Source organism: Miscanthus floridulus, chromosome 14 (assembly GCF_019320115.1).
Source record: "Miscanthus floridulus cultivar M001 chromosome 14, ASM1932011v1, whole genome shotgun sequence".
NCBI classification, from domain to species: Eukaryota; Viridiplantae; Streptophyta; class Magnoliopsida; order Poales; family Poaceae; genus Miscanthus; species Miscanthus floridulus.
The window spans coordinates 69,735,214-69,756,982 of record NC_089593.1 but is presented as its reverse complement, the minus strand read 5'-3'; the positions used below and the strand labels follow the sequence as shown (position 1 = coordinate 69,756,982).

The 21,769-nt window shown below is 48.7% G+C and overlaps 1 pseudogene; it reads left to right on the top strand.

Annotated features, from left to right (window-relative positions):
• Nucleotides 1-8,780: 8,780 nt before the first annotated feature.
• Nucleotides 8,781-20,159, top strand: LOC136503677 (G-type lectin S-receptor-like serine/threonine-protein kinase At2g19130; annotated as a pseudogene).
• The last annotated feature ends 1,610 nt before the right edge of the window (nucleotides 20,160-21,769 follow it).

Here is a 21,769-nt window from a genome sequence, read left to right as displayed (position 1 = left end):
GCCTCCACATGAGGGGGAGTGTTGGAATATAAGTGAATTGCCCACCTCTCCCATCAACTTAAGCTTTTGGGTTGAACTGGTCGGTGCATGCAATTTAATAATTTCCACCACTGCATTATTCACATTTAGAGGGCTATTTTCACACTGCATTATTCGGATTCAGATAGCCATTATCCAATGGCAGAGTTTACATTCAGTGAGGCAGAATGCAGATAGCAATCATATTCAGTGAGGCAAACTGAGATGGCTAAGGTAACATCGTTTGAACTTATCAGCCATGATACCGTGTTTTTCTCTCACAACAAAACAGCATCAGCCGCAAAAACCATTAGCCGAACAGCTTACGAAGTTGGTGCTCCTATACTTTGTTACTCCATCCACGCAAAAAATTACAAGGGAACACACACTACGCGAGTAGATCGAAACGGTGTTTCACATGTTGCTCCCGTACGTCCCCCCCCCCCCCCCCCCCGTCTGTCGCATCATGCATGTGTTGGTGTGGCGTGTCTCCACCTCTAATCTCTCGTCAGTCAGGGTCGTCGTGCAATGTAAGGACAAGGAGGACCATGACTTTGAAACGAGGTGTCACGACGATGGCACGATATATACATGCCATTAATTATGCGAATGGGTCCTAAGAGGTCACCAGCTAGGATTCACGTAAGATTCCTTTGTGTTGCGTTGCGTGCGTGGTCGTCGCGCGAGCGCGACAAGAGGATCGGATAGAGGAGCCCGTCGAGGGGCGAAGCTAGACCTCCGTGCAGCCTGGTGCATCATTTTAACACAAATTTTCTCATGTAATCTGACAAATGTACGAACTTTTTCTGGTTTTCATGTCCAATTTGGATTTCCCCTAATGTCGTACAAAATAAAAAATTCAGAAAATTTTAGTCAAATTAATAATAATGATTTAGTGCAAATGGTCTCGTGGATATTGAAAAAATTGGTAATTTTGTTTAAATTTAGTGAAAATGGTCTCGTATCCAACTCCATCTCGATGCAATAATGACCACATATTGCATCAGATTTGCAAATTGATGCAATAGCAGCCACCTATTGCATCAAAATTGCTTTTGATGCAAGACGAAGCAATGCGATAGGGTCAAAAATTAGTAGTGGAAGTCATTCCGACGTTGGAAGTCAGAACTCAACATCAAATACATTCAAAAGGGGTTAACTCCCTTTCACGAGGACAACAAGATAACTCATGGAATGTGGGCGGATCTCGTGGCTCAGAAGACTTTACTGGAGGCATTGGCCCTCAGTGCCCGTAACAGAGAGCTGGCGAAGAGGAACATGCACCACCGTCATCTAGGTCCAGGTGGTTACTATAGGAAGGAAGCTGAGTTTAGGAAGATAGAGGAAGAGGCCGCCGAATCCGAGGTATACAACTTGAAGGGGGTTTCAAAGCGCGCAAAGCACTTGTTCCTAGGAAGGAATCTAGAAGCATCAAATGCGCTTAAGTTTGATAACCCGTAGACCGAACAGGCAACATATCGTGAAGAGAAACTGTAGGGCTCATTCAAGCCTTCTAGAGAGAGGGACGAGCTTAGCCTTGCCTTGGGAAACCCCGACTACATAGGCCGCATCAAGGGGATAGGGAAAAGAACGACATGGAAGTATGGATTCGAAGAGGACAGAGACATGTACAAGAAACATGGCAGAGACCAAGAGTCTAATCTGGAGCTCCAAGTGAAGGCTCTAGTTGCGAAGGCGTTGGAGGAGCAAGGACTGTCTATGAAGCCATGGACAGTAATGGCGCCGCCGAGACAACTAGCAATAGTTGACTGCCCTCCGGAAGTTCCTAGCTGCCAAGGTTCCACTGCAGCCACAATCCCCGTCGATCGCATACGGGAACCAACTAGTTGCACCTTGGTGGTTCTCATCGGTAGGCAAAACACTACGATGGAGGTGGCAATGGGTGTGGCAAATCCTCCTGGCGGCTTGCATCACAATAATAGGATCCCGCCGGACTACACTAGGGTCGAGGTGCATACCGTGATGCCTGAATTCATATAATGGAAGATAGACCATGTAACTCCCGAGGGACTGGAGTTACTCAGAGAAGTAATGAATCAGTCCATCCTCTGGCACAAACGGGACATCATATTGACTGCTCGTACACCGCCTGTGGCACTACAGTTACATTTGGAGGGAGTTGTTGAGGAGGGAGAGATACATGACCACCACTTGCCTGAGATGCCATGGTCTTCACCGCTTGTACTAAGCTGGTGCCTGAGATGCCACAGTCTTCACCGCCTCGTAGCAAGCATGTGCATGAGATGCCACAGTCCTCGTTGCCTCATAGCGAGCATGTGCATGAGATGCCACAATCATCACCGCCTCATTGCGAGCATGTGCATGATGAGGTGCGACAATCTTCACTACAAGTGGAACTGACACATGCACAACAAGAGGCCCCATGACAACAAAAAGTGCCTGCATAAGAAGTTCATGCACAAGAAGGTGCCCGCAAGGAGCCAGAAATTCAAAAATTGCATCCAATGTACAAAAGGCGACCCTATGTGCCGATCCTAGACATCACGAATGCGGCCAACTGGTTTGCCCATGACCAATTCAAGCCTGAGAACTGAGTCACTCAAGTCGCAGGATCTGAGAAGGCCATCACCAGCAAACGGCAACCTGTTCAAGCCAAGGCACCAAGCAAAGTCAAGTATGTAAATGTTGAGTGCATCAAATGGTCAATGGATTGCCTAAAAGAATATGAAAGAGGCAAACCTTTCCTACCCTACCGGTCGATCCAGTACCTACCACTTGGAATCAGAAGGTTTCATGATTGGTACTTGCATGCTCTCTAAACAGACATAGAAGTCATTGAAGCAAGGTACCCTAGCAAGACATTTGGAGGCCCAAAAGGAAAAATTGCCTTTAAATTTGATGACATCCGGACAATGTTTCACCTCAGAGAAATGGAAACCAATCTCATCAAAACATGGTTCCTGTAAGTCCTCATCATCTTGATTTGATTTGTAGAATGCAAGTCCTGTTCATCTTTATAACTAACCCACAGCTTGATTTGTAGAATGCAAATGCACATTTCAAATCAAATGCCAAGTGCGCGATTGGGATACTTAGACCCTCAATTAATAGCCCGGACATTGTTTACTTACCCCAACAAGTGGAAACTGGATGACGAAAACCTAGCCGTCGGAGAGACCATTGAGGAGAAAGAGAAAATCCGGCAAAAAAGAATAAGGGACGAGTCCTATAAGGTGGCAGCATACCTTTCAAGAGCTTTCTTTAGAATGCAAGACAAAAGTCCTATATATCTTCCCTACAACTTCGAGTAAGTTCCACTATGTCCTTTAAATTAAAAAATGCACATTATTTTGATAGATGCGAAAGAGCTTATCTATTTCTATGATTAAATACGTGCAGTAACCACTGGATTTGTATAGGCGTCGATCTCAAGCTAGGCATGGCATGGGTCATGGATCCATTGGATGTCGATGAGACGAGATACAAAGACTTCATAAGCATTCTCAAGACGTACACATTTCAACCATCCTCATTACCTTATATATTTGTATATATAATTGTAACATTGACCTTTGGATACTAACAACTGCTTGCATCTGTTAAATTCATCCGAACAGGGCGTACAGGTACTACGTTAACACTCTGTGAGGCGTGCATCATTCAGATAGGAAGAGTAACCTGTACATCAAAACAAAGTGGCCGGTAAGTGTAACTTTAGTATTTCTATTACGTTGCTAACACAACCATTACTTAACAATTTCATATGCGAACAGTGCCACAAGCAGAGTCTAGGAGTGTACACTGTGGATATTACGTGTGCACTACCATGAGTAACATCGGTGCATACAGGAGACACCCCTGTAAGGTAAGTTAGAACTACTTCGCTCGCAGTGGCCCTTCATATGTTATGAAATTCAAAACCTAACATAGTTTTCTTATAGTGGCCTCAAGAAAAATGAATTAGAGCGACACCACTCGACCCTGATAACCTCTGGAGCTCGTCTGGGACCTTTGCAGCTTCATAATGGACCAGCTTGTACACGTCAAAGGTTTGTACCATGAACCAGAGTCTCTATTAGGACGTCAACCTTGGTACTTGGCTCTTCGTGAGTGGGAAAGACTAAGCATGGGTCGTTGAAAACAATGTGTATTTAATGTTATCGGACTTTGTGGACTGGACTTGTGAATCATGTGTATGTAATGTTATCATCAGACTCTCTGGATTAGACTTGACTGGGCTGGTGATTAATTATATGTTTTGATTTGTCATTTGTGGACTTTGAATATATGGGTTATGTCGTTTGTGTGCATTGTGGATCTGAATATATGCATTATATTGTTTGTGACCTGTGAATATAATGTGTTCAATTATATGAATTATGTAGTCACATCTGAAGTTGTGAATTTGAATTTGAAATTTTTTGGCAGGAAAATAGGTTGCAGGGGCGGCTGATAACTGAAATTTTTTGAAAGAAATTTGAGGATCCCATCCACTCCTTCTGGTCATCGTTTCCAGTCCTTCAAAAGCAAACAGCCTTTCTTACTGTACAGTCTCGGCATCGTCTACAAAGGTCGTTGAGGTTTGACGGCGATGATACGACAAGAGAATATGTCATTTGATGATACAAACTGATTGAGATGTGCACCCACGCACACGGCACATCATCACGTTGACCTGCGAGCTTTAGTGCTGGACTGAGCAGCGGTCGTGACACTCCAAAACAACTGCGCCAGCTAGTACTAAATCCATTCTAAATTATAAGATGTTTTGGCTTTTCTAAATACATTGATTTTACTATGCATCTAGATATTGTGTATATCTATGTGCATAGCAAATGCAACGTATCTAAAAAAGCCCAAACATCCAATAATTTGGAACAGAGGGAGCAGTATACTAGCATTATTGCATTCAATCCTGTTCCTGCGATTCTTTGTCACCCACCACGCTTCTCCTCGTTCATTCCTGGATCGGTTGGGTTCGCTAACCATGCCTCTCCTTCACGTCGTTGTCCTTCTTGGACTCGTCTCACTGCAGGCGTCCTTCTCCGCCGCCACTTACATGGTGTCACCAGGCAATAGGCTCATTGGCAACAGCAGCAGGAGGATCGTCTCCAACAACAGCAAGTTCTTCAAGCCGGCCAGCACACCCTTCCACCACACCGCCAACAACCCCAACACATACCTCGGCATATGGTTCAACAAGGTCCCCAAGCTGACCCCACTCTGGAGCGCCAACGACAATATCCTCGTGGTCGACCCCGCCTCACCCAAGCTCTCCATTTCCGGCGACGGCGACCTGGTCATCCTGGACCAGGCCACCAAGTCCGTCATCTGGTCCACCCGCGCCATCACCACCACCAATGACACTGTCGCCGTTCTCCGTCCTCTCTTTCCTAAACAATGGCAACAACAGCTCATACAATGGTACAATAGTTGTCTCGTAATCCTAAATTTTAGCTCATGAGGCGGTTGTTTCGCGAAAAACGACCTTTTTCTCTCTCCCTTCCCTCTTTTCTCCACATCATCAAAAATCTTACGTGTCACTGCATGAGAAGGAGTATGAGACCGCTGATGTGTAGCATTGTACTTGCTCTTACCTGCGTTGGGCCACGAATCATGTTCGTAGCGAAGCGAGCAGTTGAACTTGCCAATTAGGATTGAACCATTACTTTCCTAAAAGGCCGGGCCTCACCCCAGGCCTAGCACAGGGTCCAATGCAACGCCGCCACCTACACCGCCGTCCCATCCCTCGCCGCCACCAAACCTGAATTTCTTCGGCCACGGCGTCGAACGGCAGCGGTTGCCACAATCTGGCTAGTTCGGATCGTCATTGTCGTCGCTGGGGTTAGGCCGCTCATCTTTAGTGGATGATGGCGGCATATGCCAATATAATCCTATACTTTGACGACCCAAGGCTGCACCAAGTAGCGCAGCGCCTAGAGCTCAGCATGAATCACTTAATGGCGCCTGAAGAACAGCGCTGGCTCGATCACGAAAGGCACCTTCGGCTCATGGATGGCCACGATCTTCTCTTATGGAATTAGGTCTGGGTGGATACACCATGCCGCGATGAAGTACTTGCTGACGTCTTCTTGCTCAATTGTCGCCGGTGCCAGCTACGCACACGACAATCCTAGGATGTGTTCCGCCATCGAAATCCCCTAAGCCTGGAAGGGTATCCCATTCATGCCGATTAGCACCTTGAAGCAAAAGCGAGCCCGTGGAAGCCATGGACTGACAACACCAACGCTTCCACACCTCGGAGATGGAGCATGGAGAACGTCCATCAGATCCTCATAGATCCTCTGGCGCATAGCGACTGATGGTGAAGGAATCTACAGGCACATGGTAGCATCCACGAGGTGGCTCGATCCATACCTCCGCCGATGAAATAGCAGGACGGTTTCCGCCGATAAGCGCGGCCAATGCTAGAGACAGTACCTCCTCCGCCGCATCAATCGCCGACGAATGCGGTATGACTACTATCTCGGAGGCTGGTCACCGAGCAGCATCTCCCAGCATAGGCGACGGAGGAGGTGAACACAGCGGCACTACCGGTAATGGAGAGTGGGCATAGCTGGACTCCCCCCGCGTAGAAGGCACGTCGCGCGGGCAGATTAGAGGCGCGAACATCTCACAGCCGGTGGAACATCACCGCCCCGAGATGGTACGATCAGATGACGAAGGGCTTGGAGGCCGGCGAGCAAGGAACCGGCGGAGCCCCCGTGCCCCATTGCCTTCCCAACGCAACGAGGCCCTGGACGGCGATCTTCCATGCTTGCATGCCGTAGGGCGGTGCTCCGTGCTCCTGCGATGTAGACAGCGTGAGGAGAAATGGCATTGCGCCGCGACGTGATCCGTGGACAAACAGTGGGAGCACAGGTCGACGAGGCTTGGTGGCACCGGGCGTGACTTCCCTGCCCGTCCACAAACCGACTGCGCCACCACCGTCGGCTCTCTACCACATGGAAACCATTTGCATCCACAGGCGAGCTGAAGCGCGGGGGGTGAGCTGCAACGGACGACGTGCGACACGTGGCAGTCACCCCCAGCTGGTTGGTAGAATATATTAAAAAAAGATGTAAACCCGCTCCTCATTCCTCGTCTTCATCCCTTAGCATTTGGGACTCACGGTGTAAGAGACAATTTCTAACGAAGATAGCACCGTGGCAAGTAGTTGTGCCGCTCCCAGTTTTTCTAGCGTGGGCATTGGTGTGGCTGCAGTGTTTTGAGTGATGCCTCAACTCTCTCTTTCTATTCTGGACATCAGTTTGGATAATTTAAAAGAATATGTCTACTCACCACTTGGTTGTTTTAATGGCGTCTAACACCCGAGTGTTGGATGCCACCTAAACATCAGATTGAGAAAAAAACAAAAATTGAGTGTTTCTAATCCATGAAACACTCGATTGTCATGATCATGGGATACAGATCTAATGAACCAAATAAAACATTTCAAATAAATACAAAAAATAACAAAAAAATCAAATTTTTTCTATGGAAGCCAAATTGGAATATTTCAAAGGAAAACAAATAAAACATACATACAAACAAAAAACAACAAAAATTAAACAGATAACTGTTCATGTAATCCACTGAGCATTCTCAATAATGAACAAACAATTTACATCAATTAAACATAAAACTTACGCCACAAACATGAATAGTAAAATATGCTATAATAAGATATAATTTGGAACTACTCAGCCAAAGCAGATCAGACGTAATCAAATCAAAGAAGAGATTCACGGATTCAAATAAGAGATGGGGCAAAAATCGCAGCGACCCTGAAATCGCTTGACCTCACCTCGGTAGCATCGGCGACGACGCAGAATACAAAATGGCCGGACAACGGAGACGCTTCGAATTGAAAGACCCAGCAGGTAAAAGTAGTGCCACATTAACAGTTAGGGCCCACAAAACGCCAAAATAATAATAAAAAAGAAAACAACATGCAGCGGGACACATCATCGGATGGGACAGAGAAGCCAGCGTATGGATCGAATGGTGTCAAATTCGAGTGCTGAGGGCTAGAGAAATACCTGAGCACAGAATAGCTTTTCTGATTTAAAAGCACATACAGAAAAAAAATACAAAGTTTTCGCTTACATTCTCGTACAAGACAAAATTCTCACGGCGGTCAATTTGCAATTGAGAGGACGGCTTCCCCCAAACGTTGAGGTTTCACGGCGACGATACGACAAGAGACGACATGATGACGGAGCCAGAAAACTTTTTTAGCTGGGGCGAATAATATATATACATGACCTAAACTAAAAACATGCAAAAAAAAAAAAAAGAAAGAAAGAACCCATATAGTCACATATATCATATACTTCAGAAAGGATACCAGACAATCATCAATCACTGAAACACAATGCTACTACTAGGTTAATGCAATTGTTTACAATCTATAGACTCAAACGTTCTTAGTTGTTAGCACATTGGGTTATCACCTGCTAGTTGCTAGTGCCACTGGCACGTTACAGCATAGCCGCATGACTAGGTCTCTTTGCCACTGCTTGACCCAATTAAACAAGCCAAGCTGCAGTAACTTTTTTCTGTCTTGTCCGACGCTGACGGGCGCTAATCTCGGGTGCTTCGGCTGGGCCACGTCGCCGATAGGGTCCGGCTCCGCCAACAGCAGACTGATTGAGATGTGCACCCACGCACATCATCACGTTACTGTACCTGTGAGCTGGACTGAGCTGAGCGGTCGTGACAGTCCAAAACTACTCTTTTCCTGCCATTCTGCACCCATCACCACGCTTCCCCTCGTTCATTCCTCGGTTCGGTTCGCCAAAACCATGCCTCTCCTTCACGTCGTCGTCCTTCTTGGACTCCTCTCCCTGCAGGCGTCCTGCTCCGCCGCCACGGACACGGTGTCACCCGGCAACGGGCTCGTCGGCAGCAGCAGCAGGCTCGTCTCCAACAACAGCAAGTTCGCGCTGGGCTTCTTCAAGCCGGACAGCACACCCTTCCGCCACACCACTAGCAACCCCAACACGTACCTCGGCATATGGTTCAACAAGGTCCCCAAGCTGACCCCACTCTGGTGCGCCAATGCCGACAGCCCCGTGGTCGACCCCTCCTCACCCGAGCTCGTCATCTCCGGCGACGGCAACCTGGTCATCCTGGACCAGGCCACCAAGTCCGTCATCTGGAACTACCGGAAACAGGTCCGTTGCCAAGAGCCAGCTTCTTTGCCGAGAGCCAAATGTCGGGCTCTCGGCAATACCATATTTACCGAGGGTCAGGCTGTCGGCAAAGAATTCCTCTCGGCAACCGGGCCCTTTGCCGAGGGTCCGGCTGTCGGCAAAGAAAGGCCGTTGGCAAAAGTTTATCTTTGCCGAGGTCTGGCTCTCGGCAAAACATGGCCGCATGTGAGATGTCTGGGTTTTAGGCATTAGTCGTCGCAACTTATTCGAAACCTACTCAATTTTTTATCACAGCCTATACATGCGATGAAATGACACCTCGACAAGTTTCGTGAATTTCGGACTTCGTTTCTATTTTATATAATTTAAAAATACTTTACACGCAAGTTCCTCGCCGTGTTCTGTGAAAACGATGCGCCAAATTTGGCATCTGTCACTGGATACGGTCTCACAACACATGCAATACCATGAATATGATTTTTTGAATCACTCAATTCCAATATTCGATGCACCTGCAGTTCAAATTTGAATTACCGGGAAGAATTCAAGTAAATGAAATAAACTTATTAAATATAGCTAATAAAATAAAAAAAGCTCCAAATTTTAAATATGTCTTTTAAATATTATTGTTAGCCACCAGAAAAAAATTGGGAAAAAAACAAATTTTTTTTGTATTTGCCGAGAGCCTCAAAGGGCTCTTGGCAAAGAGTTTTTTAAAAAAATAAAAAACACTTTGCCGAGAGCCCGGATCTGGGCCCTCGGCAAAGGCCCAGTCCACATAGACACCCTAACGGCCCACTCAGCCCTTCCTGTCGCCCGCGCACCCCGCATCCCCTTCCTCTCGCCGCCGCATCCCGCCGGCGCCGCCGGTCCCCCGCGCCGCCGCAGCCTCTCCCCCGCCCCTGCCCCGTCACCGCGCGGCCGTAGCCCGCCCCCGCCCCATCCCCGCGCCGCCGGAGCAGCAGCCCGGCCTGCCAAGCGCCGTCGTCGTCCCCCGCCTCGCCCGGTGGTCGGGCACCGCCGCCGCCCCCCGGCCACGCCCGCCGGTGGCCCACCCCCACGGCCAGCGCGTCCCCGGCCGGCCCCGTGCGCCATTGCCGGCCGTGCAGAGAGCATTTGGAGGAGGAAGGGAGAAGAGAGGAGAAGGAGAAGGGGAGAAGAAGAGGAGCAGGGGAGAAGGGAGGAGGAGGGGAGAAGAGGAGAAGGAGAGGGAGAGGAGAAGGAGAGCATGGGAGAAGAGGAAGGGAGAAGAGAGGAGGGGAGAAGGAGAGGCCGACGACCGTCACGCCCCCGCGTCGTCGCGTCACGCCGAGCGGTCGTCGCTATTTTCCCCGCATCTAGCCGAAGACAAGGGTGATCCCGACTCCGCGTCGCCTGACTACACTGCCACCCAAGGTAAAGCCCCCCTCCCGCCTGTTGTTGGCCTTCGTGCCATTTCTGGATTAGTAGGCATTCGTGCCTTTTGTGGATGTGTTGGCCATCGTGCCATATGTCGCTATGTCGGCCATCGTGCCGAAATTGTGGATGTTGGCCATCGTGCCATCTTTTTCCTTGCAGGTTTTGGAAGCCTCCCCGTACAGGGGAGGTTCTGCCGAAATTTTGAACTTATAAATTGTGTTTCTTGTTTTGCAGAGAAGAGCCCGACGGAGGGGACCCAGAGTACCCCGAGCGTCTTCCTTCGGGTCTGCCTGCACCGCGTCACCTCTCCACTCCACCGCCACCCTAGGTATAAGCCCTTTGTCCATAACCCTAGCTAGATCGCGTAAACTAGTTAGGCATCTCCCGTCCGAAAGAGATACGGTCATAGGTATGCGGATCTCTGCATATCTGCGACCGTGTCTGTTTCGGATTGTCCACGTTATTTGGACAGCCCGCGGATGCATAGATGGTTTAGTTTGTATGGTTCGGTCCGGTCCGAGATGGGGTTTCGGCAGCACCTCCCTGTTGTTCTCCGGATACACACTCTCCCTTCCAGGACGTGTATCGGGAGAACAGCGGGGATGTGCTACCAAAATTCTATCTCGGATTGGAGCGGAGCATGAAAACTAACCTCATCTATGCATCCGCGGGTGGGATTAGGACCTATCCCTACCTATTAGATAGTAGGCAAGCGGTGCATATGCTATTGATGGTTATATTACTCTGTTATATATATGGTAGATGATGGATAACCGTGATTGGATGTACATGGGCTGCCGTAGTCAGAATCAGGTCACTCGTGAATGGATATAGAAGACTGAGGATTTCTTGGACAAAGCATTTGGTGTGGGTGCTCAAGCAGCGACAGAGGTGTGGTGTCCCTGTAGCGAATGTGCAAACAGGAATAGGAAAACCAGAAAGGTCATTGAGGAATATCTTTGCAAGTTTGGGTTTACGCCAGACTATACCCGGTTTGTGTGCCATGGTGAAGGCCATCGTATTAGAGATGAGGCATTGAGGCCACGCTTGGAGGAGTTTGATAGTGATGGCGGGGTACCAGACATGATGGATGACTTCCACCAAGCACACTTCGGTGAACGATGTACGGACGAAACCGAGGAGCAGGAGCCAGAGGAAACCGCAAGGGCTTTCTATCGCATGATGGAGTCGGCTAAGAGGCCCCTTCATGACAAGACAAATGTTTCTCAACTCGATGCCATTGGATGCTTAATGGGGTTAAAGTCCATGCATAACATGAGTCGAGACTGCTTCAGTAGTATGCTGGTAGTTTTTGGGGCCCTGCTTCCGGCAGATCACGCGTTGTCGAAGAACATGTACGAGTCAGTGAAGCTCCTCAAAGCTCTTAAGATGCCGTATGAGCAGATACACACTTGTGAGAACGGGTGCGTCCTCTTTAGGAAAGAACACTCGGAAGCAAAGTACGGTCCAAAGTGTAAGTCCTCTATGTACGTGGAGGTAGAATCTAGTGATGGGCAGAAGAAGCAGCTTGGAATCCCCATGAAAGTCCTACGGTACCTTCCGTTTATACCGAGACTCCAACGGCTATTCATGCGCGAGGAGTCCGCGAAACAGATGACATGGCACAAAAATGGCATCCGATACAATCTTGACAAGATGGTACATCCATCAGATGGTGAAGCATGGCAAACATTTGATGGCATTTATGCTGACAAAGCTCTAGAGGCTTGTAATGTGCGTGTTGCGTTTGCAACAGATGGGTTCAATCCTTTTGGAATGATGGCGGCCACATACACTTGTTGGCCAATCTTCGTTATCCCCCTCAATCTCCCCCCCGGCATCCTTCTTCAACGTCAGAACATATTCTTGTCGCTGATAATTCCTGGTCACTCGGGGAAACATATGAGTGTGTTCATGGAGCCTTTGATTGATGAGTTGATCAGTGCATGGGATCACGGGATACTAACATACGACCGTGCTATAAAGAGGAACTTCACAATGCACGTTTGGTACCACTACTCGATGCATGACTTTCTGGCGTATGGTCTATTCAGCGCCTAGTGTGTCCACGGGAAGTTCCCATGCCCGGTATGCAAGGCAGCTCTGCAGTTCATTAGGTTGAAGAGTGGTGGCAAGTTTTCCTTGTTCGACAAACATCGACAATTCCTCCCTCTTGACCATGCATTTAGACGTGACATTAAGAACTTTACGAAAGGTGTCGTAGTGACAGACCCTGAACTGTAGAAGATGACTGGCGCCGAGGTTCTTGCTCAGATAGATGGTCTTGTCGCCAAGGAAGATGGAGTTGGTTTCGTGGGGTATGGTGTTCAACATATGTGGACTCATAAGTCGGGCTTAGAGAGGCTTCCCTATTTTAAGCACCTGGCCCTGCCACATAACATTGATGTAATGCACACTGAGAAGAATGTCGCCGAAGCTCTCTGGGCAACACTCATGGACACTGACAAGTCAAAGGACAACCCTAAGGCTAGAGCAGACCTAGCAAGGCTATGCGATAGACTACACCTAGAGATGCGACCACCAAGAGCCGGCAAGACATGGAGAAGGCCTAGGGGCGATTACGTCTTGGAAAAGAAGCACACGATGGTTGTAGTCCAATGGATCAAGGACTTAATGTTTCCTGATGGGTTTGCAGCGAACCTTAAGAGGGGGGCCAACCCATCTACTGGCCGAGTCTTAGGGATGAAGAGTCACAACTTCCACATATGGATTGAGCGCCTTCTTCTATCGATGGTTTGAGGCTTCGTCCCTGAGCATGTCTAGGTCGTGCTGGTAGAGTTGAGCTATTTCTTTCGCCAGCTTTGTGCCAAGGAGTTATCTCAAAACGTGGTGGCTGACTTGGAAAAAAGAGCCCCTGAGTTGATCTGTAAGTTGGAGAAGATATTTCCACCCGGCTTCTTCCTGTCGATGCAGCATTTGATTGTGCACCTCCCGTACGAGGCACGAATGGGGGGCCCATTTAGAACCGCTAGTGCTATCCAATCGAGAGATGTCTAAAGACTATTCGCAAGAAATGTGGAAATAAAGCCAGAACTGAGGCTTCCATGGCAGAGGTGTTCATTAACGAGGAGGTGTCAAACTTCACAACAACATACTATAAGGGCAACCTTCCTAGCGTGCATAATCGACCGGCTCGTTACAATGAGGATGAAAATAAATCTACCCTCAGCCTTTTGAAAGGGTCACTCGAAAGAGCGAGTGCATTGAGCCCAAAGACCTTGAGCAATGAAGAGTGGCGCAGTATCATGCTATATTTGTTGGCCAACCTAGATGAAGTGGCGCCATATATCGAGTAAGTTCTCAACGAACTTGTTACTTACACCGTCACTATTCTGCATCCAACCCCGTCATGTTTCTTGTCTACACAGGGAATTTGTTAATCTATTCTGGCGTCAATCAAGGCGACCTCGCCGTCATGAAGTTGATACCATTCTTAAGGAGTAGGATTTCATTTCTTGGTTCCAAAAGAAGGTACCGTCCAACTTCCCCCTTGTTTCTTGATTTCAAGTTGGTCGTTTGTGTGAATAACATAACGCTCTAGCCTGACTTTGCAGTGCTACAGGGATGCATCTATAAGTGCCGAATTGCGGTAGGTTGCCGATGGCTTCAACTTTAGGGTCATGTCATGTAACGTTTATGACGTCAATGGGTATCGCTTTCACACAACAAGCTACGAGCAGAGTCGGCCGCATCGAAGGACCACAAATACCGGAGTTATGATGCCCAGAACTGATGGCAAGGACTATTATGGGATACTTGAAGAAATATACAAACTCCAGTTTTGTGGAGCCGAACCTTTTAGTCCTGTCATATTCAAATGCCAGTGGTTTGATCCTGAGGTATCAAGACAGTACCCTCATCTTGGGCTAGTCGAGACTCGATAGGATTCCGTCTATGAAGGTGATGATGTATGGATTGTGGCCACACAAGCCAAGCAAGTCTATTATAGTCCATATGCTTGCCAAACCGAGGAAAACCTTAAGGGTTGGTATGTTGTTCACACAATATCGCCGCACGGTAGACTACCTCTCCCAAATGATGAAGATTACAACTTGAACCCAGAAACACATGACTAAGAGTTCTATCAACACGAAGAGGGGCTACAAGGGAGCTTCGAGATAGACTTAACCGGGCTAGTCGAAATGGAGACATACATCGAAAGGGTTGTGGACGAGGACTCTGGAGATGAGGTGGAAAATCCAAAGGACATAGTGTTCCTTGACCGATTACACTTAGGTGTTGATAGTGATGATGAGGAGGCGGATAAAGATTTGGACATGGTTGATAGCGATGACGATATGTACAATCCAGCTAATCCCGATCGTGGAGATCGTTTCTAATACATATAATATTATCTGTTTTTGTAATTATATTCATTTTGCATGTAATTATCTTTATTTTGCATCTCTTTCTAATTATGTATCGTTTATATATGCTAATTGTTTTGTTCTTTTTTAATGCAGGAGATGCCACCCAGGAGGTCCGTCTAGTCTCTTTACGCCAGACAGGAGGAGCCGGAGGCGTCGGTTCAGCCTCCGGAGCCGGTGCCGAGGCGGAGGAGCCGCAGGCGTCCGAGCAGGACGCAGCCGACTACCCCTTCGGCCGTGGAGGAGCCTGCCGCCACAATGGAGCATGCGGATGTAGGGGGGTCCTCCTCCACCTCAGGGGATGAGGCGACTGTAGGGGATGAGGCGACTACAGGGGGATCCACTTCCTCTGGTGTGTCGACGGTGTACTTGCGTGGTCCCACAAAGCTCCCGCGTCGACCAATACCTGAAGCGGCCCGCCCGCTGATCACACCCTATGGGGATAGGTAAGTAACTTAAGATGTGCTTGAAACTTCTTCATTTGAAATGTTGAAAATCAAAATACAAAGTAATACTTTTTGAAATCACTTGTGCAGGAACTGGAAACTTGTGGAGACTAGAGCCAAGGCACGCAAAGTGAATGACATCCTAGGAGGTCTGTGCAGGGAGCACTACCCTGGCCTGGTGGAGGTGAGCCCGGACATGTTCGAGCCGGCCACTCAGTTCGACCACTACGAATTAGCCGCCGATGCCATGGATCGTAGTGGCCACAGATACAGGAACAAGGCGGAGTGGGTCGTCAGGGACCTGTCGATAAGTCTTTTAGGCACACATTGTATTCTTTTAGCCATAGATACATCGTATTCATTGGGCATTCTTCTAATAAGTAATTGATACCTCGCGCCTTAATGTAGGATTTCTTTAGAATCGAGGAGGGCAAGGAGCACAGGGCGTACCAGGTGGCGGTCGCTTCTTGTAAGAAGCGCGTCATGGACATGATTCACAACGCGCATCATCAGGCGCACATTTGGCAATACGCGAAGGTCAAAGGGCGTAGCATAAAAAAGGACGAGGCAAGACAGGTGGTGTTGACCAAGGAGTACCTTGCGGTAAATACGGAACATTACTATTGATTTCTTCTGAGATTAAGTTTCCTTAATTTGATCTTCTGATATATCGTTTGCTTGATGGCCTGTATGCAATTCTAAACTGGTGCAATCAGCATCCGGATGCCTGAGAGAGGATTGTGGACATGTGGCTCAGCCAGGACTGGAAGAAGGAGCATGATGAAGCACGCGAGCGCCGTTTGCTGATGCAAGGAGTACCACACCATCAAGGCAGCCGCAACCTCTCCGAATTCTCAGAAGCTTGGGTAAGGCGAAACAATTTCTCTAACCTAACACTCAATTCTGCAACAACTCTAACAATGTTATTGTCTTTCTCGTAGTCGGCATCACATGGTGGCCGCCCTTGTGGTCACCTCAAGGCATATGCCTTGTCCCACTTGGGCAAGGCGACGGCCGCCACCAACTGGACCCCGGAAGTCCCTGCCAAGTCGTTCACCAACGCCAGCATTGCCCCTCGCATCTCTGCGTACACAGAGATGGCAAGGTCAGTCCACGGGCCAGACTACGACCCGACCACCGAGGAGCGGCTTGATCCAGAGCTCGTGATGAGGGTGGGGCAAGGCAAGAAGCACGGGCGGTTCTGGCTTGGCGACGGTGTCCTCGACACGACCTCTATTCCTCCGCTGCACCAGATCCGAGCAGCGAGCACGAGCTCAATGCTGGCCATACGCCAGCGCCCGACCATGGTGTCGACACTCTAGGTAAGTGTTCTCTTCCATTCCTAGTTCTTTGACTTTTACATACCTTAGCTCCGCAATCTTGAAACATTGGCGTCAAATGTTGCAGGCACAGCTGCAGGCGATGGAGGCCAAGCGAGAGCAGCAGCGGCAGAGGCTGGCAGCTTTCGAGGCCGAGCGGGAGCTCGAGTGGCAGAGGATGGCAGCTTTAGAGGCCAAGCAGGAGCAGGATCAGCGGCAGCTGGCAGAGGTGCTCTCCTATGCGTGGGGTCTTACGATGACCCAAGGTGGAACAGTCCCACAGTTCCTGCTCGGTCAGCTGCAGGCTACACCTCCACCTCAGCTTGATTCTACTCCGGTGAGTATGACAAATGTTTTAGTTTCCCTAAATGTCAAACCTAGTGAAACCTAGTAAAACCTAGTGAAACCTAGTGCTAGTGGTGATGGTGGTGGGTGGTGGTGGCGACATGGTTGGTGGTGGTGGTGGCGTGGTCATGGTGGTGGCTGCGTGGTTGGTGGAGGTGGTGGCGTGGTGGTGTGGTTGTTGTTGGTGGTAGTAGTGGTGTGGTTGTGGTGGCGTGGTGGTGGCGTGGTGGTGGTGGTGGTGGCGTGGTGGTGGTGGTGGCGTGGTGGTGTGCTTGTTGGTGGTGGTAGTAGTAGTGTGGTGGTGGCGTGGTGGTGGTGGACATGTAGTGCTTGGTTATCTATTTATGTTGTCTAACACGTTCTGCATCTTTTTTGTTTGTGTAGCATCAGTCGGCGGCGTCGAACAACCCTAACCTTCTCCTTGTCAACTCCCCAGGATCGCACGCGGCGCCTTCTCAGCCCGGACCGTCGCCGTGACTAGTTTGGCGCCTCCTATGCCTCTTGTTTATGTTGCTTGTCGAACTTTACACTTGTGGTTGTCTATGTGTCGAGATTTGTTTGTGACTTCGAACTTCGAGACTTCTATGTGATGTGGATGTGAATTATGTGATGTGGATGTGGTTATTGATATGTGGATGTGCTTATTGTGATGTGGATGTCATATATATGTCATATATATGTTTATTTGTTGACCGGAAATGCAAACAAAAAAAATTAAAACTGGCTGTGGCTTTGCCGAGGGCTATGGTCATGCCCTCGGCAAAGCTGGGAATTCTGGAACACGCAGAATCCCAGCTTTGCCGAGCGCATGACCATAGCGCTCGGCAAAGAGGAAGCCTTTGCCGAGAGCTGAGCCATAGCTCTCGGCAAAAAAATGTCTAAAAAAATTGTCAATATTCTTTGCCGAGAGCTCTTCTGACAGACGCTCGGCAAAGTTTTTTGGAAAAAAAAATTCAGAAATTCTTTGCCGAGAGCTTGCTAAGGCTCTCGGCAAAGATCAACTTTACCGTGACCTCTTGCCGTCACGACGAAAATTTTTGCCGACGGCCGGCTAACCCTCGGCAAATCCTTTGCCGAGAGCCCGAGATGCGGCTCTTGGCAAAGTAGCCTTTGCCGTGAGGTACTGTGCCGACCGGCCTTTGCCGAGAGCAACTCTCGGCAAAGCCTTTGCCGAGGGCAAAGACTTCTTTGCCGAGCGTATCCGGCCCTCGGCAAAGAACCTCGTTCCAGTTGTGTGGTCCACCCGCGCCATCACCACCACCAACGACACCATCGCCGTTCTCCTCAACGATGGCAACCTCGTCCTCCGAAGCTCCTCCAACTCGTCCGACGTCTTCTGGCAGAGCTTCGACTACCCGACGGACCACTTCTTCGCCGGCGCCAAGATCGGCTGGAACAAGGTGACCGGCCTCGACCGCCGCCTCGTCTCGAGGAAGAGCCTGATCGACCAGGCTCCCGGTCTCTACACTCTGGGGTTCGAACGCGACGGGGTTGGGCGCCTCGTGTGGAACTCCACCGTGGAAATCCTGTCCACCGGGCAGTGGACCGGGCAGTACTTCAGCTTGGCACCGGAGATGATCGGAGCAGTCATGCCGACTTTCAAGTTCGTCAACAACGACCAGGAGGTTTACCTCACGTACACGCTGCATAACAACACGCGAATGGTGCTCACGAAGCTGGGTGTCTCTGGCCAGGCCTTCGTGGGTGTGTGGATGGACGACCTGCAGGACTGGTTGATACATTACAGGCAGCCTGTGCATCAGTGTGACACCTACGCGACGTGTGGACCTTTCACGGTCTGCAACGACGCTGCCGATCCAATCTGCAGCTGCATGAAGGGTTTCTCTATTAGCTCGCCCAAGGACTAGGAGCTGGAGGACAGGAGAGACGGGTGCATGAGGAACACTCCATTAGACTGTGGAAGCGGCGACGACAAGACTGCAGGTCCCAGGATAAGTTCTACGCCGTGCAACGCGTCAGGTTGCCCCATGGCGCAGAGACAGTGCAGGCTGCAACGAGTGGAGATCATTGCTCACAGGTCTGCTTGGGCAGCTGCTCCGGCACCGCGTATTCCTATGGGGAAGGAGGCTGCTCTGTCTGGCATGGCAAATTGACCAATGTAAAACAACAGTCTGATGGTTCTGATGATGGAAATGGGGAGATGCTTTACATCCGCCTTGCTGCAAAAGACGATCCAAGTGCGGCGAGGAAGAAGATGAATAGGGGAATTGACATTGGTGCTGCCATTGGTTCGATCAAGGAGAGAAGCAATTCAGAGCAGAAGTGAGTTCGATCGGAATCATCCAGCACATCAATCTAGTTAAACTGATCGGGTTTTGTTGCGAAGGCGACAAGAGGCTGCTTGTGTACGAGTACATGCCAAAGCACTCACTTGATGTTCTTTTGTTCAAAAAGGCCAGTGATATAGTTTTGGCTTGGAACCTCAGGTACCAAATAGCCGTTGGAGTTGCCAGAGGCCTGGCATACTTGCACACCGGTTGTCGGGATTGTATCATACACTGTGACATCAAGCCAGAGAACATACTTCTCGACGCGTCGTTCGTACCTAAGATTGCTGATTTTGGGATGGCAAAGGTCTTGGGAAGAGAATTTAGCCATGTAATAACTACGATGAGAGGAACCATCAGATATCTTGCGCCCGAATGGATTAGCGGAGAAGCTGTCACATCGAAAGTGGACGTTTACAGCTATGGGATGGTCTTGTTTGAACTGATATCTGGGAGGAGGAACTCAAGCCAAGTGTACCTTGAGGATGGCGACTACTCAGAATTTTTCCCTCTGCAAGTTGCACGCAGGTTTCATCAGACTGGAGAGACGGTTGGAAGCCTGGTGGATGCGAATTTGCACGGCAAAGCCGATCTTGGGGAGGTTGAAAGAGTTTGCAAGGTTGCGTGCTGGTGCATTCAGGAAAGCGAGCTTGATCGGCCGGCCATGGCCAAGGTGGTGCAGTTTCTTGAGGGACTCTCTGAGGTCGACGTGCCTCCGGTGCCTAGGCTGCTCAATACTATCACGGGAGGGTTGCCGGCGTCGGTGTACTATCTCGATTCAGGAGAACTTGTCGTTTCAGACAAGCAAAGTGAATAATATTATTTGCCTGGAGGTAGTAACATTTAGTTGCATGCATGCACCTCAACGTATTATTAAGAAAACTTTCAGCCATTCAGTGGAAGATTGTGGTTTGTATCCTATCCTATGTATACATAATATTAAACAGGGAAAGTTTCTTGTCCGTCTCTCCCTAACTACACGGACAGTGAAGTCCTCTGTGTCTCGTTCGTATGTCCGGACACATATGATCCGTGGTGATATTTCTCTCTTTTTGTCTTCGTTCATGAAAGTAGTGGCTGGCAGGAGCTGTGTTCTGTGCAGTGTGTATTAATCATTGTTCGTCTAACTAGTTGTTTAGCACATTTAGATATCGTTTAAACTCTATACATTGATGCATCGCAGTCGTTTCCATTTAAGGGGTTATTTATTCCATTTAAATGACTATTTCCATCGTTTAGTATGTCCATTTGTTGAAGCAATGGCTAAACGCCCGGTGAATGATTGTTTATTATTTAAAAAAACACTAGTCTTAATAAAGAAGAAGATCACAACAATTCAGAACAAACAAGAAAAAAATGGCTTTGATGGCACAGGAGAGAGAGAGAGAGAGAGAGAGAGAGAGAGAGAGAGAGAGAGAGAGGATCCCAGAGGTTCAATACAATTGCATTTATAGCCGAAAAATTGGCAAAGAGACGCATAAAAACCTAAAGCTTGCTAATGCAGGTACAATTCTATCCCACGTTTCCTAGGTGTCAGTCGGCCTGAATTATGGCTTTTGTTCAGGCTAAGTTTTGACTAAATGTGATACAAACTAGTAAACCAATATCAATAGATTGTAGGTGTTGGATGTTAATCTAGTGGCTGCTAGCTGTTGCCAGAAAATAAGTTATATTTTAGGCATCTGAAATATAGCAAATCACATTCTATATATACTTGAATTTCTGAAGCAAGTCAACTTCACAGAGATACCCCCTTCTCTTCTATAAGTTCACTTCTCACTTCCTAGAGTACCAATCAACAAACACGCAACAACATTAACTCTGCTCCCAGTCGCCATGCATGCATGGTACTGCACTTGCTCTCGATCAAATATTGACAGGATCGATGAAAGCCAAATTGATGACGTAAATTGATCGATGATGAGACTTGACGATGTAGTGAGGGATCTGGGATGGAAGTTCAGGGGGGGCTGAAAGCTCATCTTTAACCTCTAGCCTCTCCTTCTTAAAGCAACTATGGTAAAAATTCTTGGAGGTGCTCTAGGGTGCTCCGTGAGATTAGCGACAATAGGGGGGCTTGAGCCCCCTCCCCACTCCGCGCCCCACCGCTAGATCCGTCCCTATGATGACGGATGATGGACAGGTACCCGCAGGAGAAGACCGCCTGACCGACTATCACGACCATGAAGCCAAGGATACCGTGTTACCGTGTTTTTCTCTCACAATAAAACAACATCAGTCGGCTTATCAGCCATGATACCGTGTTTTTCTCTCACAACAAAACAACATCAGTCGGCTTATCAGCCGCAAAAACCATTAGCCGAACAGCTTACGAAGTTGGTGCTCCTATACTTTGTTACTCCATCCACGCAAAAAATTAAAAGGGAAAACACACTACGCGAGTAGATCGAAACGGTGTTTCACGCA